This window comes from Oryctolagus cuniculus, chromosome 4 (assembly GCF_964237555.1).
Source record: "Oryctolagus cuniculus chromosome 4, mOryCun1.1, whole genome shotgun sequence".
Classification (NCBI taxonomy): Eukaryota; Metazoa; Chordata; class Mammalia; order Lagomorpha; family Leporidae; genus Oryctolagus; species Oryctolagus cuniculus.
Window position 1 is genome coordinate 5498692 of NC_091435.1, and position 14486 is coordinate 5513177.

General features: G+C 50.7%; 1 protein-coding gene across 4 annotated transcripts in view; it reads right to left on the reverse strand.

Moving 5' to 3' along the window:
- The window catches only part of B3GALT5 (beta-1,3-galactosyltransferase 5), a 46498-nt gene extending 33168 nt beyond the window's left edge, over positions 1-13330 (reverse strand). Inside the window, exons 1-2 of one of the 4 annotated variants that reach the window (XM_070071803.1) lie at positions 12429-12530; positions 8601-8687 (exon numbers count right to left, since the gene is read on the reverse strand). The gene's annotated coding sequence lies outside the window, so the exon portion shown is untranslated. Of the gene's footprint in view, positions 1-8600; positions 8688-8804; positions 8944-12428; positions 12566-13204 lie in introns of those variants that run through there. The other 3 variants (XM_070071806.1, XM_070071807.1, XM_051838026.2) reach the window with 3 other exon arrangements.
- Between the last annotated feature and the right edge of the window lie 1156 nt (positions 13331-14486).

Sequence of the window (14486 nt, forward strand, 5' to 3'; positions counted from 1 at the left end):
GCTGGCTCACTCCTCAGTTGGCCACAATGGCCAGAGCTGAGTGGATCTGAAGCTAGGAGCCAGGAGCTTCTTCCGGGTCTCCCACACTGGTGCAGGGGCCCAAGGACTTGGGCCATCTTCTACTGCTTTCCCAGGCCATAGCAGAGAGCTGATTGGAAAAGGAGAAGCTGGGACTTGAACAGGTGCCCATATGGGATGCCGGCACTGCAGGCAGCGGCTTTACCTGCTATCCCACAGAGCCGACTCCAGGAGAAAATCTTAAAGTTACTAGAGAGAATGGCAAATTATCTACAAAAGACTAACAACTAGAGTCACAGCAATACCCTATGATCTATAAGCCAGACAATGTCTACTAAACATTAGAGGGGAATAATTGCCAATCTAAAATTTTATACCTAGCTAAACTAGCATATAAAAATAACTCCCTAATTAATTAAGACATGTTAGAGCACACAAATAGTAAGGTACCACCTCTGTAGCCATGGTAAAAAAAAAAAATCACATGTAGCAGGTTGGACGTGGCATAGTGGGTTAAGCCTTCTTTGATACTGGCATCCTATATGGGCTCCAGTTGGGAGTCCCGGCTGCTCCACTTCTGATCCAGCTCCCTGTTAATTTGCCTGAGAAAGCAGCGAAAGACGGCCCAAGTGCTTGGCCCTTGCACCCACATGGGAAACCCAGATGGAGTTCCAGGGTCCTGGCTTCAGCCTAGCCTAGCCATGGCCATTGGAGCCACTGGGGAGTGAAACAACATATGTGAGACTTCTCTGTGTGTGTGTGTGTGTGTGTGTGTGTGTGTGTCTCCCTCTCTCTGTGCAACTCTGCCTTTCAAATAAATAAAATAATTTAAAAAAAAGAATTACTGGTAGATACAAGCTTGTACAGGACACAAAAAGGAGCACAGAAATTGACCAAATATGTATTTAATTAATTTATGCCCATAAAATGAATTTTCAAACCTGACATTAGGCAACAGTTACAGGAAAGGGGAACAGGTTGTTTGATGATTACAGGCCCTAGTCATAATAAAGAAAATGACAGAAATAGTGAAAATTGCATATGGTTAAAATATATGACTCAAGGGGCCAGTGCTGTGACACAGTGGGTTAATCCTCTGCCTGCAGTGCCGGCATCTCATATGGGTGCCGGTTCTAGTCCCGGCTGCTCCTCTTCCAATCCAGCTCTCTGCTGTGGCCTGGGAAGGCAGTGGAGGATGGCCCAGGTCCTTGGGCCCCTGCACCCGCATGGGAGACCAGGAGGAAGCACCTGGCTCCTGGCTTCGGATCGGTGCAGCTCCAGCCGTTGCAGCCATTTGGGGAGTGAACCAACGGAAGGAAGACCTTTCTCTCTGTCTCTCTCTCACTGTAACTCTACCTCTCAAATAAGTATATGATCTTTAAAAAATATGACTCAAAATTAAAAATACTAAATTACTAAAGTTAAAAATAATCAGTAAAATAATTTATAGCCTATAGCATGAAAACCAGCAAAGGGAGAAAAATGAAAAATAGAAAACTTGATTAACCTAATAGGAGACCAGAAAAAATAAAATACAGAAAAAAAAGTTGGTAAAGACAATACACATAATTGATAATAAAATTAAGCCCAAGTGCCTTGGAAATCATAAGTACTGTAAATGAACTAAACTCACTTACTTAAAAACTGAATTACTGGGTTGGAAAAAATCCAGCTATAGCTGAGTTAAATGTCGCAAAGCTAGAAATACAGGAGGAACATAGGAAAGTTATCAGCAAACAGCAGGAACAGGGCAAAGAAAAATAAATGAGTGTGTAGTACAAAAATAATTGAAGTCAAAGGTGTAAAAGCTGTTAGGTAGGAAGTCAGAAATGAGCTTATGTGTGTGACAAAGGCCTGAGGAGCTGACATCCAGGAGCTGACATCCGGGTCCAGCATCCGCATCTCAAAGTCATCCTGATAACCTTCCAGGTGCAGCCCAGCATCTGCACTTCAAATGCCTTGCCCCTTCTACCCCATAACCATCCTTCCCCTAAGGCGGGGTGACACCAGCCAGGCTTCCCCCAGTCTGATAACTTCAGGGGAAAACTCAGAAAGGAATTTTTGGTATTTACATCCAAAAAGTCTTTTGTTCCAGGAGGAGCAGAGGTGGAGAAGCAAGACCCATCCCCTTAAAAACTCCTGGCTTCCACCAGACTGCACGCTCAGCTCTCTGCTCTCTGCTGAGCCACCCGCCTGGCCTGCCCAGGTGTGTTCTCTCCACTCAGCCATGTAACCTCGCTCTCCCCCAGTCTGAGCGACTGGGCTCTCTCTCAGGTCCTGTCCGGAGAGGTGCCCATCCGTTCTTACGCATGTCCCTGCCCTAATAAACCTTGCTATTTGCTTTCCACTTAATCTCTTTCTCACGCCTGAATTCTTCCTTGCGTGAAGACAAGAACCCTTGCTTTCTCCAGTAACAAAGCCACAGAGGAATTCACCACATAATATGATTATATAAATCCTTAGAAATTTGTAAGAATCTAGCAACAGAGTCTCAAAACATATAGCAAAATCTTGGCAGCCTCATAAGATAATGGACTTTTATATATTTCCTTCAGAAGTATATAACCAAGCAGACCAAAAATTAATAATAATCACTTGACAAAAATAATAAACTTCATTTAATCAGCATGTAGAGAATAGTAAGAATCCTCAGTTGCACACATACCATTTGTGGGGATTAAAACTCAACCACAGGGTGCATGTTGTGGGAGAGCAGGTTACGTCACACTCAGGACACCTGCACCCTGTAACAAAGTGCCTGGATTAAGTCCCACTCCTCTCGGCCTCAGCTTCCTGCTGCTGGGCCTGGGAGGCAGCAGATAATGGCCCGAGAACTTGGCTTCCTGTCACCACACGGGAGGTACAGATTGGTTCCTGGCTCCCGGCTTCAGCCTGGCCCAGCCATGGCTGTGGCAGGAATTTGGGGAGTGAACCAGAGGATGAAAGATCTCTCTCTCTCCTTCTCTCTGTCATTCTGCCTATGAGATACATTTTTTAAAAATCAACAATAAAAACATAATGGGGCCGGCGCCGCGGCTCACTAGGCTAATCCTCCGCCTAGCGGCGCCAGCACACCGGGTTCTAGTCCCGGTCGGGGCGCCGGATTCTGTCCCAGTTGCCCCTCTTCCAGGCCAGCTCTCTGCTGTGGCCAGGGAGTGCAGTGGAGGATGGCCCAAGTGCTTGGGCCCTGCACCCCATGGGAGACCAGGAGAAGCACCTGGCTCCTGCCATTGGATCAGCGCGGTGCGCCGGCCGCAGCGCGCCAGCCGCGGCGGCCATTGGAGGGTGAACCAACGGCAAAGGAAGACCTTTCTCTCTGTCTCTCTCTCTCACTGTCCACTCTGCCTGTCAAAAAATAAAAAAAATAAAAAAAAATAAAAAAAACATAATGGGAGGGCAGACACCAGGCTAGCAGTTAAAACAGTGCTTGATATGTGCTCGCGCCATATAGGTGTGCCTGGTTTCTAGCCCCGGCTCTGCTCTGGTTCCAGCTTCCTGCTGATGCACACCCTGGGAGGCAGCAGGTGTGGGCTCAAGTCCCCGTCACCCACATGAAAGACGCAGAATGGGTTCCAGATTCCCAGCTTCGGCCTGGCCCAGTCCCAGCTGCTGTAAGTGTTTGGGGCATGAACCAACAGGTATAAAGTCAATCTCTCTTTCTCTCTCTCTCTTTCCCTCTCTGTCTCTCTTTCTCGCTTTCTCTTAGCCTGAATCTCTCTGCCTTTCAAAAATAAGTAAAACAAAACAAAAAGTAATACAAATTTTTAAAAAACCATGATGGGGGAGAATATTTTGAAATTTTTAAAAAATTTACTTATTTGAAAGGTGGAGAGACAGAGAGAAATCTTTCATCCACTGGTTCACTTCTCAAATGGCCAAAGGGCTGAGCCAGGCCAAAGCCAAGAGCTTGGAACTCCGTCTAGGTCTCCCATGTGGGTGCAGGGGCCCAAATACTTGAACCATCTTCCACAGCTTTCCCAGGCATATTGGCAGGAAGCTGGATCAGAAGAAGAGCCAGGACTCGACCAGTGCTCACAAGGGAAGCTGGGGCCGCGGGCGATGGCATAGCCCACTGCAGCACAACGCCAGTCCCTAACCTTCCAAGTGTGTACCTACAATAACTTGATGACTTAGTGAGTAAATCGCAACACGAATTTTCAAATAGCAGTGAAAGAACAATGAAGCAAAACCTATGGAATGTAACCAAAAAGTGCTTCGGAATAAGATTATAGGTCAAAAGAGAAAGATTTAAAATAAATTAATTTAGCATCCAATTCTAGAAGCTACAAAAAAAGAACCAAGTAAGCATTAAAATAATAAGCAAAGGGAAACTATTATATGAGTACCAAGTAATGAACAGAGAATTAAGCAACCAAATAAAACATGAACATGTTCAGAAAGTGCTCTTTTAGAAAAGCTAATGGAATCAAGCTGTAGCTAGATTTACGAGGAAAGGAGCACAAATAGCCCTTATTTTAAAATGAAAAGGTCCACAACCACAGGAAAATAAAAAGATTCCAAATCACCAGAGAACACTAGTTTTATGCTAATAAAATTTCAAAAATTAGTTGAAATAATTTTGCAGGAAATCGTGAAGTAGCAAAGTTCACTGATGAACAAGGAGAACCTAAACAAAGATCAGCTGAAGACAATGAATCCGTATTCAAAAGCTCCCCTGTCGGCCCGCGCTGCAGCTCACTAGGCTAATCCTCCGCCTGCGGCGCCGGCATCCTGGGTTCTAGTCCTGGCTGGGGCACCAGTTCTGTCCTGGTTGCTCCTCTTCCAGTCCAGCTCTCTGCTGTGGCCCAGGAGGGCAGTGGAGGATGGCCCACGTGCTTGGGCCCTGCACCCGCATGGGAGACCAGGAGAAGCACCTGGCTCCTGGCTTCGGATCAGCGCAGTGCGCCTGTAGCGGCCATTTGGGGGGTGAACCATCAGAAGGAAGACCTTCCTCTCTGTCTCTCTCACTGTCTCATTCTGCTTGTTAAAAAAAAAAAAAACTTCCCTGTCTCCACAGACACATACAACTCAGGAAAATTTAGAAATGAGCTTCGCCAAACTTCAGAGAGAAGAAGTCTCTTTTCTCTCAAGCTATTTCAAGAAAACAGAGAAGAAATTCTCAGACAAGGACAGCAAAAGAAAAGAAAATTATAAATGATGTCTCTTTTGGCATAAATTGGAAATTCCTAGATAATAAATCAGGAAGCAACAAACATATTAGTAAATTAAAGGAGGAAACTGCATGATCATATCAAAATTCAGAACTGAAAAGGAAACTTTCTTAATTCGCCAAAAGGTATCCATGAAACATCTGAAATAAACATTGTACTTAACAATGAAACTTAAAAATACTCCCTTTAAGGTCAAAATCAAGACAAGAATACATATTATCACCACTTTTTATTAAACACTGTACTCATGGTGCTAGCCAATGCAATAAGATCAGAAACAGAAATGAGAAATATAAGAATTAAAAGAGAATCAAGCTAGTCTCATTTACAGACAATATGATTATTGCTTCATACCAAATAGGTAACTTATGCCATAAACACTCCAAAAATCTCAGCGTCTTAACACTGCAAGGTTATTTTCACATAAGCCAAAGTCAACGCTGCTGCCGAAGGCACCTGTCCTTTACGTTGGTTTATCATTTCACAGCACTTGGATCCTATGGCACCTCACATATGCAGAGCAAAGGGTGCTGGGAGAGGAAGCACCTGCTATTCAATGTCTCTGCACACGTCACTTCAGACCTCGTTTCATTGGCCTGAGAAGTCACCTGACCATGCCTACCTTCAAGAGGTTGGATAAGGACCTAGGTGTTAGAAAGACAAAGATAACCAAAATAGCTACTACAATGACCTACGTAAACATTCAGGTCAATCTACACACAAACCATTAGAACCTGTATCAAAGCTATTAAATATCTGTATTATTACTAAAAATATGCATAACTTCACTCTAAGAAAGTGCCGGGGTGGCACTGTGGCGTAGGGGGTAAAGCTGCCACCCGCAGTGCTGGCATCCCATATGGGCACTGGTTCGAGACCCAGCTGCTCCACTTCCGATCCAGCTCTCTGCTGTGGCCTGGGAAAGCAGTGGAAGATGTCCAAATGCTTGGGCCCCTGCACCTGCGTGGGAGACCCAGAAGAAGCTCCTGGCTCCTGGCTTTGGATCAGTGCAGCTCCAGCCATTGCAGCCAATTAGGCAGTGAATCAGTGGATGAAAGACCTCTCTCTCTCTCTCTCTCTCTCTCTTTTTGCCTCTCCTTCTCTCTCTGTAACTCTAACTTTCAAATAAATAAATAAATGTTTTTTAAAAAACAGCATTTATTTAAAAAAAGAATATTGTATCAATGCCAATTTCCCAGTCTCTATTGAACTATGTTATCATCTAAGATGTTATCATTAAGGAAGATGCATGAGAAGCAGGTATACAGGAACTGCACAATTTTTGCAACTTTTCTTTAAGTCTAGAATTATCTCCAAACAAAAAAAAATATTTCCAGACAAAAGCCACAAAACAATACACACGAGCATCCAAACCACGAGGAGAGGTAACGGGGCTGGATCTAACCCGCAGGCGAGCCCGCTTCACTTGAAAATGTTACCGGAAGCCGGCGCCGCGGCTCACTAGGCTAATCCTCCACCTGCAGCGCCGGCACACCGGGTTCTAGTCCCGGTCGGGGTGCCGGATTCTGTCCCGGTTGCCCCTCTTCCAGGCCAGCTCTCTGCTGTGGCCCGGGAGTGCAGTGGAGGATGGCCCAAGTGCTTGGGCCCTGCACCCCATGGGAGACCAGGAGAAGCACCTGGTTTCTGGCTTCAGATCAGCGCGGTGCGCCGGCCGCAGCGGCCATTGGAGGGTGAACCAACGGCAAAGGAAGACCTTTCTCTCTGTCTCTCTCTCTCTCACTGTCCACTCTGCCTGTCAAAAATTAATTAATTAAGTAATTAATTAAAAAAAAAAAGAAAATGTTACCGGAAGACACTCAGCAATATGACAAATAGTACCGTAAACAGCAAGCACAACAAATGGAAGACAGAAACCACACAGACTCCTGCACTCACAGGAAGACTCAGCAGCATGAAGACGTCATGCTGGGGCCGGCGCTGTGGCGTAGCAGGCTAAGCTGCCACCCGCAGTGCCGGCATCCCATGTGGGCACCGGTTTGAGTCCCCGCTGCCCTGCTTCTGATCCAGCTCCCTGCTAACGGCCTGGGACAGCAGCAAAGGGTGACTTAAGTCTTTGGGCCCCTGTACCCATGTGGGAGACCTGGAAGAAGCTCTTGGCTCCTGGCTTGGACTGGCCCAGCCCCGGCGGTTGCCACCATTTGGGGAATGAACCAGTGGATGGAAGATCTCTCTCTCTCTCTGTCTCTCCTCTTTCTCTCTCTGTTTCTCTGCAACTCTGACTTTCCAATACATAAGTAAATCTTAAAAAAAAGGTGTCATTTTTCTACATACCTAAAAGACTTGGACAATAGCTAGAAAGGTGGTATCTTACCTTACCAGAGCAAGACATATTATAAAGACAGAATAATTTTTTTAATGTGGTGTCTGGACAGAAGTAGGAAAAAAAATCATGACAAAACAGAATAGAGATCTCAGAAGTAGATCTACAACTTTTTGGACTGAACTTGATAACTGAACCTAAAATTCATACGTAGACTGAAAGGCCCAAATAGCTAACTACGTTATATAAAGCAAAATTCAGGTAGAGAAATTGATCTACACATTAGTGACTCAAGTCTTGATACAATCATCAGTCAATGAGGTATTTGTGAAGTACAAACTTAGCAAGTCCTGATATTTAGACTTACAAGTCTTAAAATACACTGTTGGAGTCAATGAGCTCTTTGTGAGGCACAGACAAATAAATGAACCGTGTCCCTCACTCACCAGAACAATTCATGTGTTGAGTGAGATTACATTTGGACACACAGCTTTTAGGAAGCAATCAAGGTCAAAGTAAGGTCAGAGGCCGGGTCCTCAAAACTTCAGTCAGACCTGTGCCTTCGAAGAAGTAGAGAAATCTTGCTCTCCCATAAGGACCCAGAGAGGTGCGGCCTCACCCAAAGACGGCCCTCACCGAAACCCAACCACAACCTCAGGTTTCTAGAATGTTCGAAAATAAGCATCTGTTCGTTAAGTCATTTACTGTATGGTATTTTGTCCCCACAGCCCAGGTAGACCAAGAAAACCAATAAAACAGAATAAGCAGCCCAAAAACAGATCTACATATAGTTGACAGAATTGGGATCACAAGCCATCGGGGAGAACTACTCATGTATTAAATTAATGATACAAAACTTCTGACTGTGCACATGGAAAAATTAAATTTGAACGCCTAACTCACAACAGACAAAAAATAAATCCAAAGAAGCTTAAAGAAAATCTACCTGGGAACGGCAGAACGTGAGGACATTTAGAGAAAACACACGAGAGCTTTAAAACCTGGCAGGGAAAAGAATCGTTTACAACAAAAAGCTGCTCCTTAAGAAAAAGTACAAGTCATAAATGAAAACTCGGTAAATTTAACCAGATTAAAAATGAAAAAATAGGAGCCAGCGCTGCGGGTCCTACCTTTTAGATTGGAAGCAAGATGCAGGCAGTTGGCACTCAACAAAGCTGGCGTGTGGACTCTCGCGAGGCTTGTCTGATTCCCAAATACTGCGGAATTTGAGATTATCTTTACTGATCAACCTGAAACCTGAGTACACTGTGAAAACAAATTTTAATAAAAAAAAAAAAAAAAAACGACTACATCCACCCAACGTGATCACTCACAATTCCCCTGCGGTGCCACCGAACCCAGCACAGCGCCCAGCTCCAGGGAGGGAATACAGCCCACGAGAGGCGGAAGCAGTCAAGGACAGTGCATCAGCCTGCAAGTGAGGGTGTGCTGAACCCTGCATGCGGCCTTGTTAACTGTGATTGACACGGGCGGAACCGCAGAGCAAACACAGGAGGAAGACAGGAAGATGAAGAAGCCGCCCTGGAGGAAAACAGGGCACGGGAGAGTTGTCACAAAGGAATCGCTGTCCGCGGCAAGAAATGACCAACAGGGAGAGTGGGCACTGAGCCGAGGGGGTAAGACACCTACGCCCCCGGCGCCGCAGTCCCTGAGTTCAATTCTGGCCCCACTCCTGACTCCGGCTTCCTCCTAATGCAGACCCTGGGAGGCAGCAGGCGATGGCCCAGGGGACTGGATTGCTGCTACCTACATGGATCGCGTGCCATCGGGGTCTGGCCCTGGCCCTGCCGTCGTGTGCATTTGGAGAGGGAATTAGCAGATGGGAGCTAGCACACATTCTCTCTCTCTCTCCCTCCCTCTCTCTCTCTCTCTCAATTAATGGGGAAAGAAATCAAGAACATATTGGAAAAACATGAAAACTTACATAAAATGGGATTTAAAAGGGAACTTGCAAAATTCAGGAAACACATAGCCCAAACACTTCCACAGCACAAATACATAAATTAGAAACATAAATTAGAACAGACTTGTAAGCTTAAACAGTAATACTGAGAAATAGCATTAGATAACAGATAATTAAGAATCAAAGAATAAATAAAAAAGGCCGGCGCCGCGGCTCACTAGGCTAATCCTCCGCCTTGCGGCGCCGGCACACCGGGTTCTAGTCCTGGTTGGGGCGCCGGATTCTGTCCCGGTTGCCCCTCTTCCAGGCCAGCTCTCTGCTGTGGCCAGGGAGTGCAGTGGAGGATGGCCCAGGTGCTTGGGCCCTGCATCCCATGGGAGACCAGGAAAAGCACCTGGCTCCTGGCTCCTGCCATCGGATCAGCGCGGTGCGCCGGCCGCAGCGCGCCGGCCATGGCAGCCATTGGAGGGTGAACCAACGGCAAAGGAAGACCTTTCTCTCTGTCTCTCTCTCTCACTGTCCACTCTGCCTGTCAAAAAAAAAAAAAAAAAAAAAAAAAAAGAATAAATAAAAAAGACAAAGACCGAAATCTAGACAACAAACTCAATGCTGTTCTCCGGGTATCAGTTACCGTACTGCTGTCCTTCTGCTGTTCGGAATATTTGCGCCACAAAAGTGGCCATCATCACTCTGGTCTATGCAGCACTTGTATGCTAGGCACTGCGGAAGGGTTCATGTCTAGGGAACCAGTCAGCTGCCACTACCACCCCTGTGAAATCAGTGCGACTGTTACCTCCGACTTCTAACAAGCAACCAGGCAGATCTGGGACTGGAACCCCCGCATCGCTCCAGAGCCAGGGTTCCCAAGTAAGCGAATGAACCATCAGCCACTTGTCTGCCTAGCCCGTCTCCAAAGGGCTCCTGGCTCTTTGTCTTCGACTAAGGATGCTCTAAATGAGATAGCAAAGTTCTGGCTCATGTACAATTCAACAGAATCTCATTCTTTACTCTCTTACCTCCTGATCTACCCGTCAATGTCCTAACTCACCGGGCCCTGGCCTTTATGCTGCCTCTCTGGGCACAGACCCAAACAACTCCTCGCACAGGCCAAGATAAGGAAAAGAGTTTTGCAAACACAACAGGGGCCGAATTCGTAGCTTAACAGCGCCCCCTCCTTAAGCCAAACTCAGAAGGGCCCACAGTCAGGGGGTTTCCCGGGAGCAGGGAGGGGCAGCAGCCTGCAGCTCTGGGAAGCAAAGAAGAAAGGCCAAGAGAACCACGTCCCATGGGAGGCTGCACACCCAGACTCAGCCACTCGCCGGCTCTGGGGCAGGGCCAGGAGCAAGGCCGTGAGCTCCCAGCCAGATCCCACAGCGGGCGGCCCAGCAGTTCCAGGAAAAGCCCCCTCCTGGTCAGCATCCCAGGTGCCTGGGGAGAGAGATGGCAAGAGCCAGGCCGCGTTTCAGAGCCAGTGGAGCCAGGACTCAGAACTACGACGTAGTCCTGGCAGAATACCAAGGCGCAACTTGATCGAAGACCCTGTCAAATGGACAAGCGTGCACAGAGGCGAGGAGGGCTCCCCTGGGACACCGGGGTCTGGGCTCTGAGCCTAAGCAAGGCCAGGCCCCTGGAAGGAGTGGATGGAGCCCTGGACACGGCTCAGCATGAGCAGCGGCCCTGGGGAGGGAAGGCTGCCCCCTGGCGTCGGTTGCAGAAGGGATGGAGAGCAGCAGCCACACGGGGACACTTGGCCAGAGCAGGGATACAGAATCTCATAGCATCAAATATTAAAGGTGGACCTTGTTGCTTCGCAGTGAAAGGACACTCTGCACGGAAGGACCTTCGCAGAGACAGGACGAGCAGTCCCTGTCCACTGTCGGAGGCGGCAGCCCAGGGAAGTCTCCGCTTTCTGAGATGCACTTCCGGGACCAGTGGACCTCACAGGGCGCTCCTCCCTAAACACCACCGCGGGCTGAGTATCTGGAAACTGACCTTGATGAAAATCCTAGAGAAAACGAGCCCATGCGGAACGAGATGGGAAAAATGAAAGGTAGGAAACTGGCATTAACACAGATGCAGCCAGGTTTACAGATTACACGCACAAAAGGCGGGGCATCACCAAAACTGTGGAATTTAACTGAGATAATTCACTATGCATAAGGGACAGGGCAGAGTCAGCGAGGCTTACCCGCACATCTGACAAAGAATCGCCCACATCCACAAAACACGGGCCAGCAGCGCCCCCAGCCCAGCAGTCAGGGAACGGGACGTCTCCCGGGAGCCCCCCCTTTCTGATTTCCACTCCTCTGCCTCCTCCTTCAGCAAGAACGGGAACAGGGAATGACAGAGACGCAGACAGGAGAAAATGCTAATATTTGCGGGAGGTCGCCGTGTGCGTGAGGATACACATATGTTTGCCGTGGCAATATGCAAAGCCAGAGTGGAAAACGATCCTACAGCATCTGATTACCGCAGGCTTTCTGTTATCTGGGAGTTGGACTAAAAGCACCCAAAGTCAGAAACCTAAACAGACAAACAGGAACAGGAGGGGCTTGGGGCAGTCCTGCAAGTGGAAACACTTGCGTGCGGGCTGCCCACGCACAGGTACAGCCGGAACAGGAGAAAAAAGGCTGAGTTTCTGAACCTTTGGGTACCTGGCCGCATCCAGCGCGGCCCCCGAGACGCCACCGCCGCGCAAAGCCCAGCTGTCACTCAGGGCCCTGCCCGCGGCCACCCCCGCTCTGCGGAGCGGCCCCGCGGCGGGCTGCGGCGGGGCTGCGGGAGGTTCCCGAGTGGGTTCGTTTCCTAACCGTGCGCTGTCCCCGCAGGATGTGAATGTCCTCCGAGGTCCGCCCTGCGCCCACCCAGGACCACAACTACCTCGGGTTAAGGCTGTGCACGTGAGCGCACGATCCACCAAGTCGGATGAAATGTGGTCTTTTCCATAATTAAGAAGAAGAAGAAACCAGGAGTGCGCGCCCGCGCCCGCGCCCCCCGCGCGCCGGCCCACCCCGAGCCGCCCGCCGGCCCTTACCGTGCGCGCGGCATCCCCGCGGGCTCGGCGCCGCAGCCGGGGGCAGGGGCGCGCTGGCTCCAGGCCGCGGGCCGCAGGGCTCGCTCCGCATTTCGCGGGTGGGCGGAGCGGCGCGCGATGCGCACGGGGACTCTGATAGGTGAGGCGCCGGCGGAGGGCGGGGGCCGGGGCGCTGCGGCGCGCGGTGCGGGCGGCGCCCGCCTCCCCAAGGGGCGAGACCCCGGCGCTGGAGCCTGGGGAAGGCTCGGCCCGAGGCGCCCCGGCGTGAGGCGCCTTGGTCCACGGGCTCCGGGGCCGATCCCCGAAGGCCTCTTCCCGGGGGACAGCCCCCGAGGGCGCCTCAGAGCGGAGCGGAGCAGGCCCCGGGGTCCTGCGGCCCCCGGAACTGACACCGCCCGCCCCGCGCCGCGGTGGGAAGAGGCGCTATTTCCCTAGCAGAGGCGTGAGCGAGCCGTGAGCGAGCCGAGGTCGGGTAACGGCGCGGGGAGCTGCGGGGGCGGCTTGGACCCCCCCGGGACAACTTCCATTCTGCAGACGCGAAAAGCGAGGCGCGCGGGGGCCAGGGGCCCGGAGCGGGGCTGGGCCGCGGGGCTGGGCACGACGCAGTGGACTCCACTCTTCCCTGCCGAGCAAAACACTCCCATAATCGTACACCCCCACGCGCAAAAATATGCACCTGCGTTCTAAGGGCATCACGGCCGTGCCGTCCCATTCCGCGCCCCCCTCCCCCCGCCCTGAGTGCGGCTGGAACCCCTGCTCCCCGCCTTTGAATAAACCTGGCTTATTTTCGGCAGTCTCGGGTCTTGAATCGCTCAGAACAAATGCCACTGCCTGTTTCCCCAGGTTGACCTTTGTGGCCCCCCAAAGATGCAGGAGTGGGGCGAGGGCGTCCCCGCCAATGAGGGGACTGTGGAGCCGACTTGGAGAAGAGGAGCGGCGGGGGGAGGCAGGGCGCAGGGGGGGGCCTGCGGAGCGCCTCCCGCGCGCCGGAGCTCGGTACCGGTGGGGCACGGCCGCCAGCCCAGCACTAAACTCCCACGCGTTTCCGTGCAGTGCGGCGCTGCGCTCTGGGCCCGTTTCCTGGAGCAACCAAAGGGGCGTGGCCCCCGGCCAGGGAGGGCTGGAAGAGGCGGGGAGGGTGGTGGGGCCCAGCCCCCTGCCCTCTGTCTCCCAGACCTTCCCCGAGGCCCTACAAAGCAGCGCGTGGGTTCTGTGCAGGTCGTGGTCACCTTAGCTGGGGCAGTTCCCTGGACCCCATTTGGCCACCTGTGAGATTTTTGTAATAGGGGTACAGGGAAGGTGCAGGAACTCAAGAGGCCGGGGGCCGGTGGGGGGTGGAGCTTAGCCCGGCTGACGCCCCTGAGATGAGCTAGCCCTGCCCGGCCGTGGGCCTTGCACACACCTGTGAGCAAAGTGGAATGACCCTCGTGGTCCAGCGCTCTGACACTGGCCTCTGCTCAACTGAGAGAGGCCCAGGCTGCCATCTGCTGCCTCGCTGTCGGTGGGCGTGGGTGTTGGGCCATGCAAAACAGAGCCTCCCTTCCGGGACCACTTCTGCAGAAGCAGCAGCTGTGGCACTTCCTCCTGCGTCCCCGCGCTGCAGTGAGAGTCGGGTGGGCTCCTAGGCAGGGTGGTCCCCCTGGAAATCCGGGGTGCAGGCTTGTCTTCAGCAAGATCAGAAGTGCCTGCCTGCCCGCTCCGTGGAAGCTTCCGATCTTAGGAGACTAGCAAGGGAGTGGCGATGGGCATTGAACTTGGGGTTCATTGTAAAGTAAACTAGGTATCCCACCCTCCTGATGGCTCTTTGTTTTATGGTGAGAAAAGATGGCAAATCAGGCCTTTTGATGGGTTTTGTCCCTGCCTTGTAACTGAATGTCAATCTGAGTGTCAATTTTTTTTTTCTTCAAAATTGTGCTTAAAAACTCCGCTGTGCCACCAGCCACTTCTGGTGTTTTCCTCCGTTGGAGCCCCTCCATGCCGCTCTGGCTGGAGGCTCTGACTGATAAAGCTTCCTTTTAACTCCCCGCTTGTCCGCGTGGGAATTCTTCCATGTGAGAC